Below are 18,458 nucleotides of genomic sequence, written 5' to 3' on the forward strand. Positions count from 1 at the left end.
GGCAAGTGCTCTGCCCAGCTCAACAGAAGACTTCAAGTTAATCTTATTAGTGGTCCTTCAGAGTGACTTTTTTTCTCTTCTCTTGTATCCTTCTCCCAGATACATCAATTCAGTTATGAGAAATGTCATCAACTGTATAATTGTTGATTTTTAAAAGGTGCTAAAAAAACTTTTTTTGGAATATAAATTAAAATTTGCACTTTGATTTATCCAGCTATATATATTATGAGCACTTTTTTTTTTTTAGGTTGAAGACTTCTGATTTTGTCTACTTTTAGTATGGGTGTATAACATGTAATAACTTTGTGGTGTTGCTTTTGGAAAATTACTTTGTGGTTTCTATTTATTGTCAGTGTTTGAAAACTATCCTTTACTTTTCTAGGTTTAGCTGTATATGAATTTGAGTCATTTTGTTACAAAGAATACTTTCCTTTTCTTCTCAGTCTTAGTTCAAACAAAGGGGTTTAAGTTGTATTTATTTTGTTCTCTTCTCTAGCCTAGAAATTGCCTTGTCTAGGTAACCATGCTACTCTTAAATGGAAACCACATGTTTGAGTATATTTTGCAGGTTTTTTTTAAAAGTGAAGTTTATTTTTACATAAAAGTAATAGAAACTTGGAAAACTGAAAATATGCAAAAAATAGTCTTGATGGGGATTAGAGAGATGCTGGTCAAAAGATACAAAATTTTAGTTAGGAATAAATTCAGTTCTGTTTTATGATGTGATGAATATAGTAATTACATGTACTGTGTACTTGAAAATTGCTAAGATAGTATATTTTATCTGCTCTCATCACATTGCCCAAAAATGTATGTGACATATGTTAGTGAGCTTGATTTATGTAGTCTGGGGATATAACTCAATGGTAAGTGTTATGTCTAGCTTGTGTGAGGTCCACACCATCTCCAGAGAGGGTCCTTGATTTAGTCATTCCATATTGTATATATATTCCAAAACATCATGTTGTATGACATAAATAATACAATTTTATTTGCTAATTTTTTAAAATTTCAGAAAAAAACACTCAAAAATATGCACATTTACTTCCTGTGAATTTTGACTTTCTATTATTTTGTTATGAATGGCTTTTGTGATGTTGGTTACCTTTCTCTTTCTCTTTTTTTTCTTTCTTTTCTTTTTTTTTTTTCTTTTCTTTCACATGGTTGGATCCTAGGGTCTGTTACCAGAGATTTAGGCCATAGGGGTCCTAACTTCAAGGAGTTCCAAAAAGTTAGATCTGGTCACTCACTCCAGAAGTCAAATGGGAAAAAGTAATGGAGAAAGATAATTTAATCAGTAGAGCTAAATCAGAAAGACAAGGGGGATCAAAGACCAGCCTGCCTTTGAGGATATTGATGTGAGCATTAGGTTCATATAGAAGAAGAATTGGGGAAGGAAGCTGTGATATGCATAATTGGACAGTGTTGGTCATATTGTGTGGTGAGCCGCCTCACCACCATGATAAGATGGCGCTGGTTTCCTGAAGTGCTTTCTAAGTAAACAAGCCCATATTTGGTTGAACCAACAGTTGCAAATGGGAGCACCTATGAACATAAGCCAAGTGGCAGGAGTAGATTGGCTATTGCAAGAGTATAAAAGTGTATGAATTCGGCTCAGGGAAAATAAGAAGAAGAAAAACCATGGTTTTATAATATTAAGGTCCTGATTAAACTGCTGAAGGAAGATTCCTGTGTCGTGCTTTCTTGCGGACGAGGGACACGACAGGTGGTGCCGAAACCCGGGAGTCAGAACTTTCAGTGGTCAGGGGGTGCACCGGTGAATACCACAGGTAAGTGTGGCGCTCCTCTATAGATAAGAGAGAGCAGTAACCGACTTTGTGTAGTCGGTCAGCAAAGATAAATACAACCGACTTTGTGTAGTCGGTCAGCAAAGATAAATACAACCGACTTTGTATAGTCGGTCAGCAAAGATAAATACAACCGACTTTGCGTAGTCGGTCAACAAAGAAAGATATTTTGTTTTCGCTTTCATTCTGCTTGCTCTGAACGCTGCTTTCATTATGGGCAATTCTCCATCTAGTTCATTGGTACAGTCTTTAGATTTTTTGTTGCGCTCCAAAGAGCTCAAGGTCAAATGCAGTACTTTAGAAACATTCCTTGTAAGAATTGATAAAGCGGCCCCATGGTTTGCTGTCTCCGGAAGCTTGACTCCTGCCAGCTGGGATAAGTTGGGAAAAGATTTGGATTTCCTTCAGGAGCAGGGACAATTGGAGAAAGGGGTGATACCGCTATGGAAATTAATAAAAGGATGTATTTTTGATGGTAGATGTCAGGAAGCTATTCATAAAGGACAGGAAGTTCTTGAACAACTACATGAGGAGAAGTCCGAGGATTCTATGAGTACTTCCAGTAAACATAGTGCAGGAGAGCAGGTTTATGGAGCTATTCCAAAGAGGAGACTATACCCAGATTTAAAAGCCCTTAGAACACCAGAAGAAACAGGGGAGTCAGAATCAGACGGTGATGAGGAAGTGAAAGAGCTAACGCAGCACTTACGGAAGGTAAAGATAAAAGAAGGGGGAACTAAGAGGCAAAAAGATTTTAGACAAAAGGACTATGAGGAAGAACAGAAGCCAGCTCTGGCCTATGATCCTCCCCCATATGTGGGAGGGGTTCCGAGCACGGGTAGAACTTTTAACTCTGCAGCTTGGAGGGCTGCCCATGTAGAGCTGGGGTTTGCCTGTCCTGTATTCCATGACAATAATGGGGGAAAATATCAAGAACCCATAGAATTTAAAATGATAAAGAATATAGCAGAATCTGTCCGCACTTATGGTGTGGATACTGCTTTTACTATCGCCCAAATAGAGGGGCTCAATAGATTCTGCATGACCCCCTCGGACTGGGCCAGTTTAGTGAAAGCTTGTGTTTCCCCAGGTAAATATTTAAACTGGAGAGCCTTCGTGTTAGAGGGGGCCAATGAACAGGCTGCACACAACCAAGCTATGGGCAAACCTGCCTGGGATGTGGATATGCTTCTGGGGCAGGGTAGATTTGCCAATCAGCATACAGGCTTTCCATTAGAGGTTTATGAACAAATTAATAAGATCTGCATTGCTGCCTGGAAAGCACTTCCTAATAAAGTAGAGGTGCGAGGTAACTTAACAAAAATTGTCCAAGGCCCCACAGAAGCTTTTTCAGATTTCGTGGCTAAAATGGTAAATGCAGCAGGGAAGATCTTCGGGAATGCTGATGCAGCTATGCCTTTAATTAAACAATTAGTATATGAACAATGTACAAGAGAATGCAAAAATGCTATTAACCTGATTTCTCAACCAGGAAGAAAAAGGGTTAAAAAGTCCTGGGTGATCCTCCCTCCCCCTTGCCTGGCCTTGCTGAAGCCTGCATTGGAATGTAGGCTGCAGCGGTCTCAGCGGGAAAGGGAGGTAACCTGAAGATAAAAAAAAAAAAAAAAAAGAAAGAAAAAAGGGTGTCTGTTTTAAACTTCTGGACTGCTACACAGAATTAACTCATTTTCCAGGATTCTTGTTTTGTTTTGTTTTTCTTTAATGCTGTATTTTTGAGCTCATAATTTTGATCTTGCATACCTAGGTTAATGATTTTTTTTCTTTTTGATCAGTTCTATTTTTTATTCAACTAAAGTTTTTGAACATCTGTTACATTGCAATGGAGATTCACCTATAAAGTTACAAGGCCTTTAATTTTGTGTTATTTGTATGTCGTGCTGTCTAATGTCATGTTTTGTCTGTATCAACACTGAGCGCTCCTAAAATTAAAATTTAAAAATGGATCCAAATACTTTTATTCACGTGATTTAAAAGGGTTCAATTTAAATTGAGTAAACTAATAAAAGTGAAATGTCTTTAAAAATAACTTGCAAGTCTCTAGGTGGTCAGACTAATGGAATGTTGATGTTAAACAATGTCTAATATCAATTGTTTCTAGGACTTTTCTTCAACAGGAAAGAGACAGCAAATACTGTTCAGGACACCTGCCTACTTTCTTGGTTTTTACAGAATAAGTAAATTAGAGTTAACATATATGGGATTACTTAAATGTGTTTGTAGAGACATCTGATTAATTTACAAAATTAAAATGCTCATTGTTAAATAACATCAAGTACTCTTAACTCCTTAAATTCCATGGAGTATCATACTTAAACATTATTGGTGCTTTCATAGGTTGGTAAATAAAAGGGTTTAAACTTGCTTTGTGTCATCACTAAACTAAAAACAAGGTTACTAAGAGTTATGTCTTAACAAGTACAATTCTATATACAAAGGGTTCTAAAGGTTTCAACTGTGTTTCAATTAGAGTACTATAAACAACACAATATTTAATCTTATTAAAATAGAGCAATTTATCTAAATTCAGAAATTTCATAAGAGTTGTTTCAGAATGTGAACAAAAAGGGGTCAACAGATAGGAAAGAGAAAATAAAAGGGTCTGGATATGGAAATATATTTAGTAAAAGGGAAAAGGAAATGTTTCTGGGTAAGAAAGTGCTTGTATGATGAAATACATGAGGGTCTAAGTAAGTGCTAAGAACGTCTATGTAAATAAAGGGCAAGTTTCAACATGTAAACAGCCAAAGCTATTTAAGGTTTTTCTTAAGGTAAAATACTAATGTTCTGATATAAGCCAAAGTTTAATCTATAGGGTAAAATGACATGGTAAAATAACAAGGATTTCTTGGAAACACTAATTTACTCTTAACTTTGTGTCTATTAAATTTTATTCTTTAAAACAATTAGTCTTAAAAATTGGGATGGTCACTCCTTGTATATTAAATGTATTCATATTTTCCAAGTATACAAGTTTTAAAGCAGAGTATTTCTCAAGCTGCTATTCTCCAAACTTCTCTCTCAATGTTGGAATGCTTCTAGGTTCTCACGAGCAGTCTTAATGCCTATTCCTACCTTCCTACCAGTCCCAGTCCCTGTTACAGATACAGAACTACCAGTGCTATTATCAAGAAACAAAAGAGATTTTGGCATCACAACAGCTGTGATCACTGCCATTGCAGCCTCTGCAGCAGCAGCCACAACCGCAGCAGCCGCGTTGACAGCTACAATACAGACAACAACTACAGTTAATCATTTGGACAGACTCAAGAGACCTTAAATCAACATTTAAGAACAGGCATCCTCCTAGTAAATCAAAGAGTGGACTTATTACAAGACCTTATGGGTCTGGGATGTGTTCTTCCTTTAAGAGCAGTTTGTGTTGCCCCTATCACTTTTTATAATGATAGCCATGCAGCTATGTTGTCTAGAAATCTTTCTCACTATCTTACTTGTACTTGGTCATATGGGTTTGACAATTTAACCCCTCAACTAAGAGCTAAAATTATGAGAGTCAATACCACCAGGGTAAATGTGGCACCTGTATCTGAAATGGTCAAATGGTTCTCTACTGCTCTAGGTTTTGTAAAACAATGGGCAGGCCTTGGCTCCCTAGGACTAATATTTTAGGTGTTTTATATCTCCTTTGCTTAATTTATCAATTACGAGCACCCAACAGAGAGATCGAATCATCCTTCAACATGTCATGACAGCCTTCGAGGCCGGCAGTTCCCCTCAAGTATGGCTGAGTATGCTGGACCGGTAGTCAAAGACGGGTAATGTAGGAGGTGGCCATATACCAACCTAAGACAGAAGCTGTAGCATGATCTACAGTCTTTGATGATGGGTAAGGATACGGGCTGACCCCTCAACCTAAGACAGGCACGGACCCAAGCCACTTAAGGCCCGGAGAAGGCACCACTCTGGGACTGACGTTCACTATCCGCCACTTTTACACAGTAGGATAGGGCCTCTACCTTCACCTGTGTTCATAAAATAAAGAAGGGGGAGCTGTGGCGAGCCGCCGCCTCACCACCATGATAAGATGGCGCTGGTTTCCTGAAGTGCTTTCTAAGTAAACAAGCCCATATTTGGTTGAGCCAACAGTTGCAAATGGGAGCACCTATGAACATAAGCCAAGTGGCAGGAGTAGATTGGCTATTGCAAGAGTATAAAAGTGTATGAATTCGGCTCAGGGAAAATAAGAAGAAGAAAAACCATGGTTTTATAATATTAAGGTCCTGATTAAACTGCTGAAGGAAGATTCCTGTGTCGTGCTTTCTTGCGGGCGAGGGACACGACAATATTGGTGTGGTTGGTCATTATCTCAGAATTGGTTCTATGAAGCTCAAGAAGTAATCAGCCTCATCATTGGGTGATTTGCCTGTTTCTGGAACATTAAGGACCATGACTGGAGACTCTTCGGTACCATTCTGAGGGACTGGGACAGGATGGCACAGAAATTGGCAGTTAACAGGTTGTTCACATTACCTTACTTCTCTTATTGATCTCCCCAGTCTTGGAAGAGATGGGATAGGGTAGGTAAGCTGAGGGTTAATCAAACTTGTGTTATTAAACACTCCTTAAGTGAATAGCATGCCTGTTTGCAAAGCTAATCCAAAGTTTAAGGTAATAAAAGAGACAATGGAGGCAGAGATGTCAAGATGTTTTATCCTGCTTTTAGTTACCCATTAGACAAACAGGCTGTTAAGTTCTTGTTTCCTTCATACAATTGTGTATTTGGACATTCAGGCAATGTGTATTTGTTTAAAATATCAAAATGCAAGAAAATCTTTGGAGATGTTGCAAAGAAATGTTTTTTTTATTTTTTCTGTTTAAATTCTGTTTGGGAATATAGATAAGAAAAAGTAATAAATTTAAAGATGCCAAAGAATCATCAAATAATTTGAACTCTGATGCTCACATTAAATGTGTTCTGTAGATCATGAACTTATTTCTAAAACATATCCTTATTTCTTAGTTGGTGTAACTAACATTTTTTTTCATTGACAGTTAATATTCCTTGATTTGGGTAACATCGTTTCTTCCCTTCTTGCCATTTTTAGTATATTCTCTTTCTTTGATCTTTTTATTAAGGAAATTGAAACAAGAATAATGTAATAAAATTATACATATGATATTTCCAACAAAGCACCAATCTAATGCACACTCACCTGTTTCTAGTCATTACAGTTTCTAGTCCATGTAAATACATCGTGTTTTCTCAGTATAAAGATTTCATGTGGGGAAATTCCCTTATAAGAAAATAGAGCAAGATTTATTTTTAATAAATAAAGAATATACTGTTTTTTAAAGTTTTAAAAAAGTTAAGAGGGCAGCATATTTGGAAACTATATGTTTTAGCTTCCCTGTGGCTCAGAATTGAAGTAACTGAAGAACAGTTGCACAACCACGCAAGTATCTGAGGGAGTTCACTGCTAGACATGGAGACTGGAAGAGACCCAGAAAGTCTGGTCTTTGTCATAGAGGGCAAGAAAGGATACATCAGCACTCTGCCTGATGGCAGTGACAGTAGCAAAGCCTGGCAGGCATTGTGGGAAAAGGAAAAGAGAGAGACATAGTGGTCATATTTGGCAAAAAAAAAAAAAAAAAAAAAAAAAAGCTATAGAGCAGAAAGGCACTCTGAACTTAGCTCACAAGTGATCCATATTTCTCAACTTGTGAGCAGAGTTCAGTGGCAGAAAGTCATCTTGTGGAGGTCACAACTGAATTCACTGCTGTGAAAATTCTAGAGTGATTACCATGTGGCCAGGGTGACCTTGGTGGAATGCTATTGAAATGGGCACATAGAAGATTATACACAAAGAGATACAGAAGGAAGTTCAGCCTGCTTTCTTTTTGAGTCTGGTAGTGAGGACAACCAGTTGAAGAGTTTGGGAGATTGAATGGGAACAAGTGATTGCTTGTGAGAACTGGACCTTGGAAGGCCATACTTGTGTGAGTGGACTGTGCAAGTTCTGATGTAGCCCCACCCCCACCACCTGAGATGTTTGGTCACTGCATCCTATAAGTAGAAATCTTGGTTCCCAAGATCCAGACACACAGCAGTGACAGACATCTGCCAGGCCCTAGTGGTATGTCTATCTGATCTGTCCAGAGTAGACTACAGCCAAGGAAATATCCCATGCACAGCTTGGTGTCTGATGCTGAAACTTTCCATTTAGATCTCCAAAAATTTAGCAGCACTCTGGGAGTGCCTCAATGTAATCTGTCAAGAGTAAACTCAAGAGAATGGTACTCTTCTCATTCTATGCTACCAAGTACTGATGAGCAGGAAAGCTGAGAACCATTTAAGTCAGTTTTAGTCCCCTGACTACTCCAGCTGATGGCTTGGCAACTGACCCAAAAGGAGAAGGGGGTTAATATTCCCCAGTCAATCCTCTTTCCATTTGGTGAATAGCCCAAGAAGACATGGTTAGAAGTGTAGATTGGCATAGATAGTGAGTCTGCTTTTATCCACATGTTTGATGGCCTTTATACTAACAACCTGAGCACATTCTAATTCCCACATATGCCTGCCTTTCCCCTGACCCTGGCCTCCATGCTCACTGACATCATTTTCTGCTCACTGATCAGTTACAACCCTTTTACTCCTTCAATAGACAGGGATAAACCTTTCCCCTCATGACGCACCCCTAGATTGTGGGTCATGATTTGCACCAAATGTTCCTTGCAGGTTTGCTGTGAAAAGGAAAATGAAGAATGTATTAGAAATTTGTTGGCTTTGTCTGGGGCTGGTTTTTCTGCATAGAATTTCAGACTCAGACCCACAGAGGATCTAGAGGCTACCTAAAAGGGGTTCCTCTGGTGCTGAAGAAATAGGTAATTTTTAGAGTATTCACATAGCATGTGCAAGGGCTAGGGTTTGAATCCCCCATGGCTTAGGGAAAAAGAAATAAAAATAAAACTCTTTTGAATATGCTAACCCTCCCTGGTCTCAACTTTTTCTCCTTATTCATCAACAGAATCGGCACAGTTGAACAAGTACCAGTTGGACACACAAGCCTTTTCCAATCAGACTTTCAACATGGAGCTGCACTGAAAGTTAGCAGTGCTTCACCAGTGAGGTGTGCCTCAATGTAATCTGTCTTAAGTCATCAATGTAATCCTCTTAAGTCATCTGCATTTCTTAAGAGGAGATAAGTCTTGAGATAAGTCAGCTCTCAGGAACTGAGAGGTCAGATCATTGTCATGAGTATGCTCTTGGGGTTATATCATCAGAAAGTTCTTGATGACGATGATGCTCACCAGGTTGCAATGGCAGGAATCAACTACTCAGTTGCTAAGATCCAGTACATCTGTGCTATAGTGTTTTTGTTTTGGTCATACACAAAGCCTTTATACAAGTGCTTGCTTTGGCAGCACATATACTAAAATTGGAATGCTACAGATATTAACATGCCCTGTGCAAGAATGACACACAAATTCATGAAGCATTCCATATTTTTAATCAGTTAATAGAAAGATTAAAATGATTGTTTTTTATCTTCACTTTCCCAAAGCATTAAAACAAAGATATTTCTCAAAAGCAAATCCACCACTAAAAATCTATACAATTCTGGAATTTCATAAATAAAAGCCACAGATATTACTTTAACCACTGAATCAAATTACCAATCATCCCAAATTATTAAGAACCATTATTTTTCTCTGTGTTTGCATGTTGCATGTGCTGGGGGCCACACCTTAGTCCTTGCACCTGCTAAGCAAGCACTCTACCACTGAGCTATACCCTCAGCCCCAAGACCATTTTTAAGTAACTCAAAAGCTACAACGTACACCATTTCTGCCAGCTATTTGGAGAACTAAAGGAAAAACATAGCAGTTATCTATTTTGTCTTTATAAGCATTCATATGAGAAAGATTGAATTACCTGGTTTTCTCTAATGGTAGCAATGTGAGAAAATTCCATTTAAAAAAATTAACAATGACTTTGGCATAAAAAAAAACTGAAAAGGAAACTACCTCTCTGAAATTGTAAATCCTTCCTAATTACAAAGGTACTAACAATAAACACTCACTTGGTTCCTAAAAGACCCCTAGGATAGAATGAACAAAAATTGCTTCCTGTGTCTTTTTTAAACCTTAAAATTTTGTACTCTTGAAAATTATAGCCTTGAAAAAAAAATACTTGGGACTCAATCTCACAAAAGAGGTGAAAGATCTCTACAATGAGAACTACAGAACACTAAAGAAAGAAATTAAAGAAAACCTTAGAAGATGGAAAGATCTCCCATTTTCTTGGATAGGCAGAATTAATATTGTCAAAATGGCCATACTACCTAAAGTGCTATACAGATTCAATGCAATTCTAATTAAAATCCCAATGATGTACCTTACAGAAATAGAGCAAGCAATTATGAAATTCATCTGGAAGAATAAAAAAATCCAGAATAGCTAAAGCAATTCTTGGCAGAGTGAAGCAGGGGGTATCGCAATACCAGATCTTCAACTCTACTACAAAGCAATAGTAACAAAAATGGCATGGTATTGGTACCAAAATAGAAAGGTGGATCAATGGTACAGAATAGAGGAGATACACACAAACTCAAATAAATACAATTTTCTCATACTAGACATAGGTGCCAAATACATGCAATGGAGAAAAGATAGCCTCTTCAACAAATGGTACTGGGAATACCGGAAAACCATATGCAACAGAATGAAACTAAACCCCTATCTCTCACCCTGCACAAAAATCAACTCAAAATGGATCAAGGACCTCAGAATCAGACCAGAGACCCTGCAACTTATAGAAGAAAAAGTAGGTCCAAATCTTCAACATGTCAGCTTAGGAACAGACTTCCTTAACAGGACACCCATAGCACAAGAAATAAAAGCAAGAATCAACAACTGGGATAGATTCAAACTAAAAAACTTTCTCTCAGCAAAGGAACTATCAGGAATGTAAAGAGAGAGCCTACAGAGTAGGAGAAAATCTTTGCCACTCATATTTCAGATAGAGTGCTAATTTTCAGAATATATAAAGAACTCAAAAAGCTCTACACCAAGAATGCAAGTAATCCAATCAACAAATGGGCTAAGGAAATGAACAGACACTTCACAGAATATGTACAAGCAATCAACAAACGTATGAAAAATGTTCAACATCTCTAGTAGTAAGAGAAATGCAAATCAAAACTACCCTAAGATTCCATCTCACCCCAATTAGAATGGTGATTATCAAGAACACAAGCAACGGTAGGTGTTGGCGAGGATGTGGGGAAAAAGGTACACTCATCCATTGCTGGTGGGGTTGCAAATTAGTGCAGCCACTCTGGAAAGCAGTATGGTGATTCCTTAGAAAGCTTGGAATGGAACCACCATTTGACCCAGCTATTCCACTCCTTGGCCTATACCCAAAGGACTTAAAATCAGCATACTACAGAGATACACTCACATCAATGTTCATTGCTGCTCAATTCACCATAGCCAGACTGTCTAACATGTGAGAGGTCCTAGGTTCAATTCTTAGCACTGAAATAAACAGAGGATGGTGAGAAGATGTATGGGAGAGGATTCTATGGGTCTAGCAGAAGTCTGCTGGAGGAAGCACTTCTGAAATGATAAAATCAGGAGGTCTAAAAATCTACTTCTTTATAAAAGCATTAAGAGCACTGAGGAAAATTATCAAAATCAAGTTTTTCAGAACTCTAAAAATTAACAAAAAAATTTTGTACTCTGTAACTAACTTGCTAAGGAGTACATGTGGAGGGACTACAATTTCTTCTGTTTTCCAAAGCTTATATAGTGAACTTTAAGATGAAGGGGAAAGTAAGGATGATATTCATTATTGGCCTTAAACTAACTGAATTTTCTCTTAACCCATCTTCTGAATCTCCTCATGACATACACAGAAATAGGCAGCAAGTTTTATCATAAGAGAACAAGGATAGCAGCATGTATTTAACAGGACTTTTTGACCTCAGATCTTCTGTAAATTATTTGATGAATACTTAGCCTTCAGAAAAAAGTAATAGAACTACTTTGGACTCGAGCTACTATGTATCCATTTATTAGGCTGTTATAGGAAGAGCCCGAAGCTCACCAAGAATAAAACTAGCACTGGATGACAGTTTGTCAATCTAACATGGCCTATTGGGCAGGAAAGGCCAAGCACTGAGGAGAATTTCTAAGGGCCTGGGTGAGTGATAGCAGCCAGTGGCAGAAGAGGTGGACCTCATGCATTCCCCAAGCTTGTAGAGAAGTACATTAGTTTTGGTTGAAACATGCTGCCTAGAGGAAAACATACAAAATATAAGAGGACCTCTGTTTTGTAAATATTGGGAACAGAAGAAATATAAGAGAACCTCTGTTTTGTAAATATTTGGGGAAATGGAACAAGTAGGTAAAGTGCTGGTTTTAACCCAATAAGAACATCTGATGACCACCATGTGCAATTCTGGCAATGTATTCATTTCCCAGTTGATGTTTTGATGCAGAGAACTGATTTTCTTGTGTTTTTGTAGGTACAAAGGGGTCAGTATGGGGTTCAAAGGACAGAACTCTTGCTTGGGGACTGGGACAACCTGGTCATTCAGACCCAGGGTGGCCCAGAAAAGCAAGAAGTAAGTACCTGTGTGTTGGTGAATACCAAAAGCTGGCAAAAATTTTGTTCTTAGGATTAGACACACACAGACCTGGCAAAGGTACCCAATGTCTTGCCAGCCTGAAAGTACTTCCTCTTCCACATCTCTTTGGAACAGTCTGACCAAAAATTTACTGGTCCCATTCAAAGGAAACTAAAGGAAGTGTTGATGTTGGATGTTTTAGAAACAACCAATGAATTAATGAGAACTCAATTTTTTTCCGAAAAGTTCAAAGCAAAATTCTCATAGGAAACTAAATGACCCAAGCATTATTTTGAGTAGTGATTAATAAATATTTTATTTGACCTTTGATAATCAGATATTACTCAAAAAATATCACCTATCAAGGTTTCTCTCAAACTGGCATGTGCACCTATCCAATTTTTAAACTCAGTACTATTTCAAAAGTTGACTACGAGGGCTGGGGTTGTAGCTTAGTGGTAGAGCACTTGCCTAGCATGTCATCAGACATTGGGTTTTGATCCTCAGCACCACATAAAATATGTAAATAAATAAAGATATTTGGTCCATCCTAAAATTAAAAAAAAATTGCCAGTGACATTTCCTCAGAGTATGAATCCTCTGAACATACAGTAAGTCTTCCAGCACAGGATTTGCACTAATTCTAGCAGTGTCTTTGATACAAATCCCTTGGTCATCTTAGGAAATTATGATGTCATGGAAACTACTAGGGGAACAAAAAGAGTACCAGAGGAAACAAAGATGCTTCTTTCCTCCACAGGTATCTCCCCTAAGTAAGGAAGATGCTGGAGAATATAAGTGTCATGCATCCAGTTCCCAAAGACAAATTTCCACTTCAGCAGAAATTACAGTGGTTGATGCTTTACATAAAATACCAGTGAAAAAAGTATGTAATCAATCTCACAGCCACTCAAAAGAATGACTAGTGCTTTTGCTTAATAAACAGAACCACGAATCAAAGCATCAAACACAACTATTAATAAAAATTCAATTAAGTCAGGAATCCCCAAGGACATTTAGTACCTCATTAAATGTAGATTATATGGTTCCAAAAGAGTATTTGGATGACTGACAAAGGCCAATATTATGACTTAGAGGTTTTCAACTTATCTTTCATGTAGAGTCAAAACTCAAACCTGACTGGAATGGCTTCTATTTCCCATAAATTTTTCTACACACGTGGCATTTTTGAATGAGAGCTGGACCACAAAAGAAAATTCCTTAACCTTGCTGGACCTCATCTTGGTGTTTCTGAAATGTCCTCTTCCAGGGCTATAATAAGGTTCTCTTTTGTACATAGACCAATACAGCAGAACTACCTTCCATATCTAACATTGTATAGCTAAAATTCATCAGAGGACTTCAGCATGTCATTTATACTATTACCCATTTATCCTTTATCCAAATGTTTTTGTTTTGCATTTCTAAAGAGACTGTGTCTTGCTATGTTGCCCAGGCTGGACTTGAACTCCAGGGTTAAAGAGACAATCCTGTTGAAGCCTCCAAAGTAGCTGGGACTGTGTGTGAGTGCACATCACAATGTCCTACCCTTTATTCCTGCATTTTAGCATCTTTATCTGTAACACTGAACTAAATACTAATCAGAAAGTCAACCATATCCATATATGTAACTGATTTTTATATTTTTACCTTTTTAACAGGTGCAGGTGCTGAAAAATACATTACTCAACAATAGCTAAAAGTAGTCCCAGATAACTACAATCCTGTTCTTGCCTAGTAACAAGTTTTTGTAATCCAACCCACTAATGTTTGCTATATTCACTTGTTTTAACACAGAAAAATACCACTTAAAGACAACACATTACAACTATCTAGAAAACTTTATTGTCTATTTACAGAAGAAAAGCATTCATATCATTAAACAAAGCAAATGTTTTCTATTACAACAGAATACATTGTCATTCTTTTAAAGCTATGTCATAGAAATAAGACCCTTTTTTGTTATTTTTCCTGGTATTGTGGATAAAACCCTAGGGTGCTCCACCATTGCTATATCCCCAGTTCTATTCATTTAATTATTTATAGAAAGAGTCTTGCTACATTATTGAGGCTGACCTTGAACTTGCCATCCTCCTGCCTCAGCCTCCCACATTGCTGGGATTATGGTCCTGTACCACTGTGCCCAGCAAGAACACTCATCATTCAAGGTGCAATGTTCATAGATACAAGTTCCTGGAACAACAGCTTGCATGCATAAGACATTCACACCAAAGAAATCTAAAAATAAAAAACAAGTAGTAATTAGCAGGGTTGTATGCAGTGACCCCACTTTTCTAGCCCCAGAAAAATGTAAGGATTTGATACTATAGCTGACAAGTGAACAAGCAGCGCTGAAGTGCTCACCTATCCTGCCACCTTACTTCAGGGTTCTTCTTTCCCCTAGCCAGGCTCTGTGATGTTCTCTAGCTTTTTTTTTCCTGACACAATTTGTATTCACCCTCCTCAAAAAGTTTAAGAAAAGCTTCCTGTTTAAAATTTCTGTGCAAGGAAGGTCTTATTATTTCAAAACCATGAATGGTCTGGATAAATTATCAAACTTCCACTGACTTGGAAAAATAAGTCTTTTTCCTTGTATAAAACTAGGCATCTCACAGAGGCTATGTTACCAAAATTGGGAAAAGGCCAACCTGTTCCAACATACTCAGTCTGCCTGGATCAATAGCCCAACATGATTATATCTTAAAAAATGATCAAGTCTATACACACCTGGGTTTTATTGCGACAACCCCTCCATTTGTGTATGGGTCCTGGTGTTAGCAATCACCATTATTACACAAAGATTGCAAACATGAACCTGATATGGATCTGATGCTGAAACAAACTTTGCCCATGGAGCAGCCCAGTTTTTAAGACAATCTGACAATCTTGTTCCATTTCTCCAAAATGCAGGCCACCATCACTATTGAGGGGAAAACATCAGATAATTTTGTACTTTTTTAAAATTATAAACACTACCTTGACTAACAGCAAAGGTTAAGGATAATATTAGTATAGAAAGAGAATCCAACCTTAATTTATATACCCTAGGGTTATGGTTATATGTGGTGTCCCCCAAAAGCCCAGGTGTGAAATAATACAAGAAGGTTCAGAGGAGAAACAATTAGGTTGTAAGAATCTTAATCCAATCAGTGAATTAATCCCCTAATAGCAGTTATCTGAGTGGTAACTGAAGTGGTGGGGTATGACTGGAGGAGGTGGGAATTGGGAGCATGGATTTAGGATATATATTTGTATCTGACAAGTGGAATCTCTGCTACCTGCTCACCAAGTAAGCTACTTCTGCTACACTCTTCTGCCATGATGTTCTACCACACCTTGAGCCTCTGTAATGGATATGGCCTTATAAGGACCTTTGAAACTTATAAGGACCTTTGAAACTGTGAGTACTCAAATAAAATTTTTCTCCTCTACAATTGTTCTGCTCAGATTTTTAGTCACAGCAGCAAAAACAGCTAACTAAAACACCTAGCATTCTCTCTGTTGGTAGGAAAGAGAGAAGCCTAACAACCATTTGATGTTCATTAGAAGGTACCCAAATGGAATAAATACATTATATCTCAAGTACAGCATGTAATTTTCCTAATAAAACACTTGGTGTATAGGCTCATCATATTACCATTTAACATTTTAGAATTCAACTCTACATTCAAAAGTAAATTATAAAAGTAAATCTAAACAAAGCAGCTTCTCAATGAGTCTCCCAAGAAGGAACACCTAAAATGATAAATGTAATATTGGCAAATGCAATAGAAAAACAGGTGAATGATTATAGGTTTCCCCAACACAGAAATGAAATACATTGTGCCAGAGGAAAACAATTTTATTAGCATAAAATACATAAAACAAGTAGATTTACAGTATTATAAAGAAAAAAAATGTTCCCGCTTATGGGCCTCTGGAACAGGAGTCCCCTTATGTGTTTCTCAAAAAAAAAAAAAAAAAAAAAAAAAAAGTCATTTTTCAACTTTGAAGAATACTGAATATCAAACTCATTATTTTGAAACCTGCTTAAGACAGTGATCATCAGTAGCTACTAAATCACAAAAAGAAAGGTGACCAGACACTGTAAATAAATAATACCACCTAAAAGGTATAACTGTCAAAACCTCAATCCTGAGGCCAGGCTTGGTGGCACACACCTGTAATTCCAGAAATTTGTTACCCTGAGACAGAAGATTGCAAGTTCAAGGCCAGCCTCAGCAATTTAGTAAGATCCTGTCTCAAAATAAAAAGAGTTAGAGGTGTAGCTCAGTGTTACTGCACACTGAAATCAATGTCTGATACATTAAAAAAAACCCTCAAACCCTAAGTATCATCGGACCTTTTGATCAAATTAGCTCTTTATAGAACAACATAACCATGAGATGTAAGCAGCAAAACCCAGACTATTTGAAACCTTCCAAAATAAATATTTCTATTTCTTCAACTATCTACAAGAAGAAAAGGATGGAGGTCAGCCTCTAGATTATTTTTAAAAAGGACTTCAGAAACATATCAATTGCAAAACATGACCTTATTTTTATCCTGTTTAAAAAACCAACAAATTTCCTAATGACTTTCCTCATAGAAATAGAGAAAGCAATCATGAAATTCTTTTGGAAAACTAAGAGACCCAAAGTAGCCAAAGCAATCCTTAGCAAGAAGAGTGAAGCAGAAGGCATCACAATACCAGATATCAAACTATACTATGGAGCTATAGTAACAAAAATGTCATGATACTGGCACAAAAATAGACAGGTAGACCAGTGGTACAAAATAGAAGATGCAGAGACAAACCCACATAAATACAGTTACCTCTTACTAGACAAAGGCACTAAAAGTATACATTGAAGAAAAGATAGCCTCTTCAACAAATGGTGCTCGTAAAACTGGAAATCCATATGCAACAAATGAAATTAAACCTCTATCTCTCACCCTGCACAAAGTTCAACTCAAAGTGCATCAAGGACCTAAGAATTAGACCAGAGACCCTGCATCTAATAGAAGAAAAGTAGGCTCAAATCTCCCTCATGTTGGCTTAGGACCTGACTTCCTTAACAAGACTCCTAAAGCATAAGAAGTAAAAGCAAAGATCTATAAATGGGATGGGTTCAAACTGAAAAGCTTCTTCTCAGCAAAGGAAACAATCAGTAATGTGAAGAACAAGCTTACCAAATGGGAGAAAATCTTTACCACACACACAGATAGAGGACTAATCTCCAGGATATATAAAGAACTCACAAAACTTAACACCAAAAAAAAAAAAAAAAGAAAAATAAGTCAAATAACCCAATCAATAAATGGGCTAAGGAATTCAACAGACATTTCACAGAGAAATGCAATTGATCAACAAACATGAAAAAATGTTCTTCATCTCTTGCAATTAGAGAAATGCAAAAAAAAAAAAAAAAACTGCTCTAAGACTTCATGTCACTCCAGTCAGAATGGCAATTATCAAGAATACAAGCAACAATAAGTGTTGTCAAGGATGTGGGTGAAAAGGAAAACTCATACATTGCTGGTAGGACTGCAAATTGGTGCCACTACTCTGGAAAGCACTATAGAGATTCCTCACAAAATCTGGAATGGATCCACCATTTGAAATAGCCATCCCACTCCATGGTCTATACCCAAAGAACCTAAAATCAGCATATTACAGGGACACAGTAACATCAATATTTATAGCACCTCAATTCACAATAGCTCTTCAATAGAGGATAAATGATAAGGAAACTGTGGAATATATTTACCACACTGGAATATTACTCAACCTTAAGGAAGAATGAAATTATGGCATTTCCAGGTAAATAGATGGAGTTAGAGCATATCATGCTAAGCAAAATAAGCCAATCCCAAAAAACCAAAAGCCAAATGTTTTCTTGTGACATGTGCATACTGATCCATAATGGGAGTGAGGGGAGGAAGGAGGTATGGGTATGGGAAAGATGGTGGAATGAGACAGATATTTTTACCCTATGCACATGTATTATTGCATGAGTAGTGTGACTGTGCATTGTGTATAATCAGAGAAATGAGAAGT

At 37.4% G+C, this 18,458-nt stretch overlaps 1 non-coding gene and 1 pseudogene across 1 annotated transcript; one reads left to right on the forward strand and one right to left on the reverse strand.

The window, feature by feature from the left end:
• The first annotated feature begins 9,193 nt into the window (after positions 1-9,193).
• LOC124974182 (U6 spliceosomal RNA) lies at positions 9,194-9,295 on the forward strand. Its single transcript, XR_007106762.1, has one exon. It is a non-coding gene; the product is annotated as a U6 spliceosomal RNA (small nuclear RNA).
• A 1,945-nt stretch (positions 9,296-11,240) lies between these two features.
• The window catches only part of LOC124974174 (DNA-directed RNA polymerase II subunit RPB2-like), a 56,254-nt pseudogene continuing 49,036 nt past the window's right edge, over positions 11,241-18,458 (reverse strand).

Source organism: Sciurus carolinensis, unplaced genomic scaffold (assembly GCF_902686445.1).
Source record: "Sciurus carolinensis unplaced genomic scaffold, mSciCar1.2, whole genome shotgun sequence".
NCBI lineage: Eukaryota > Metazoa > Chordata > Mammalia > Rodentia > Sciuridae > Sciurus > Sciurus carolinensis.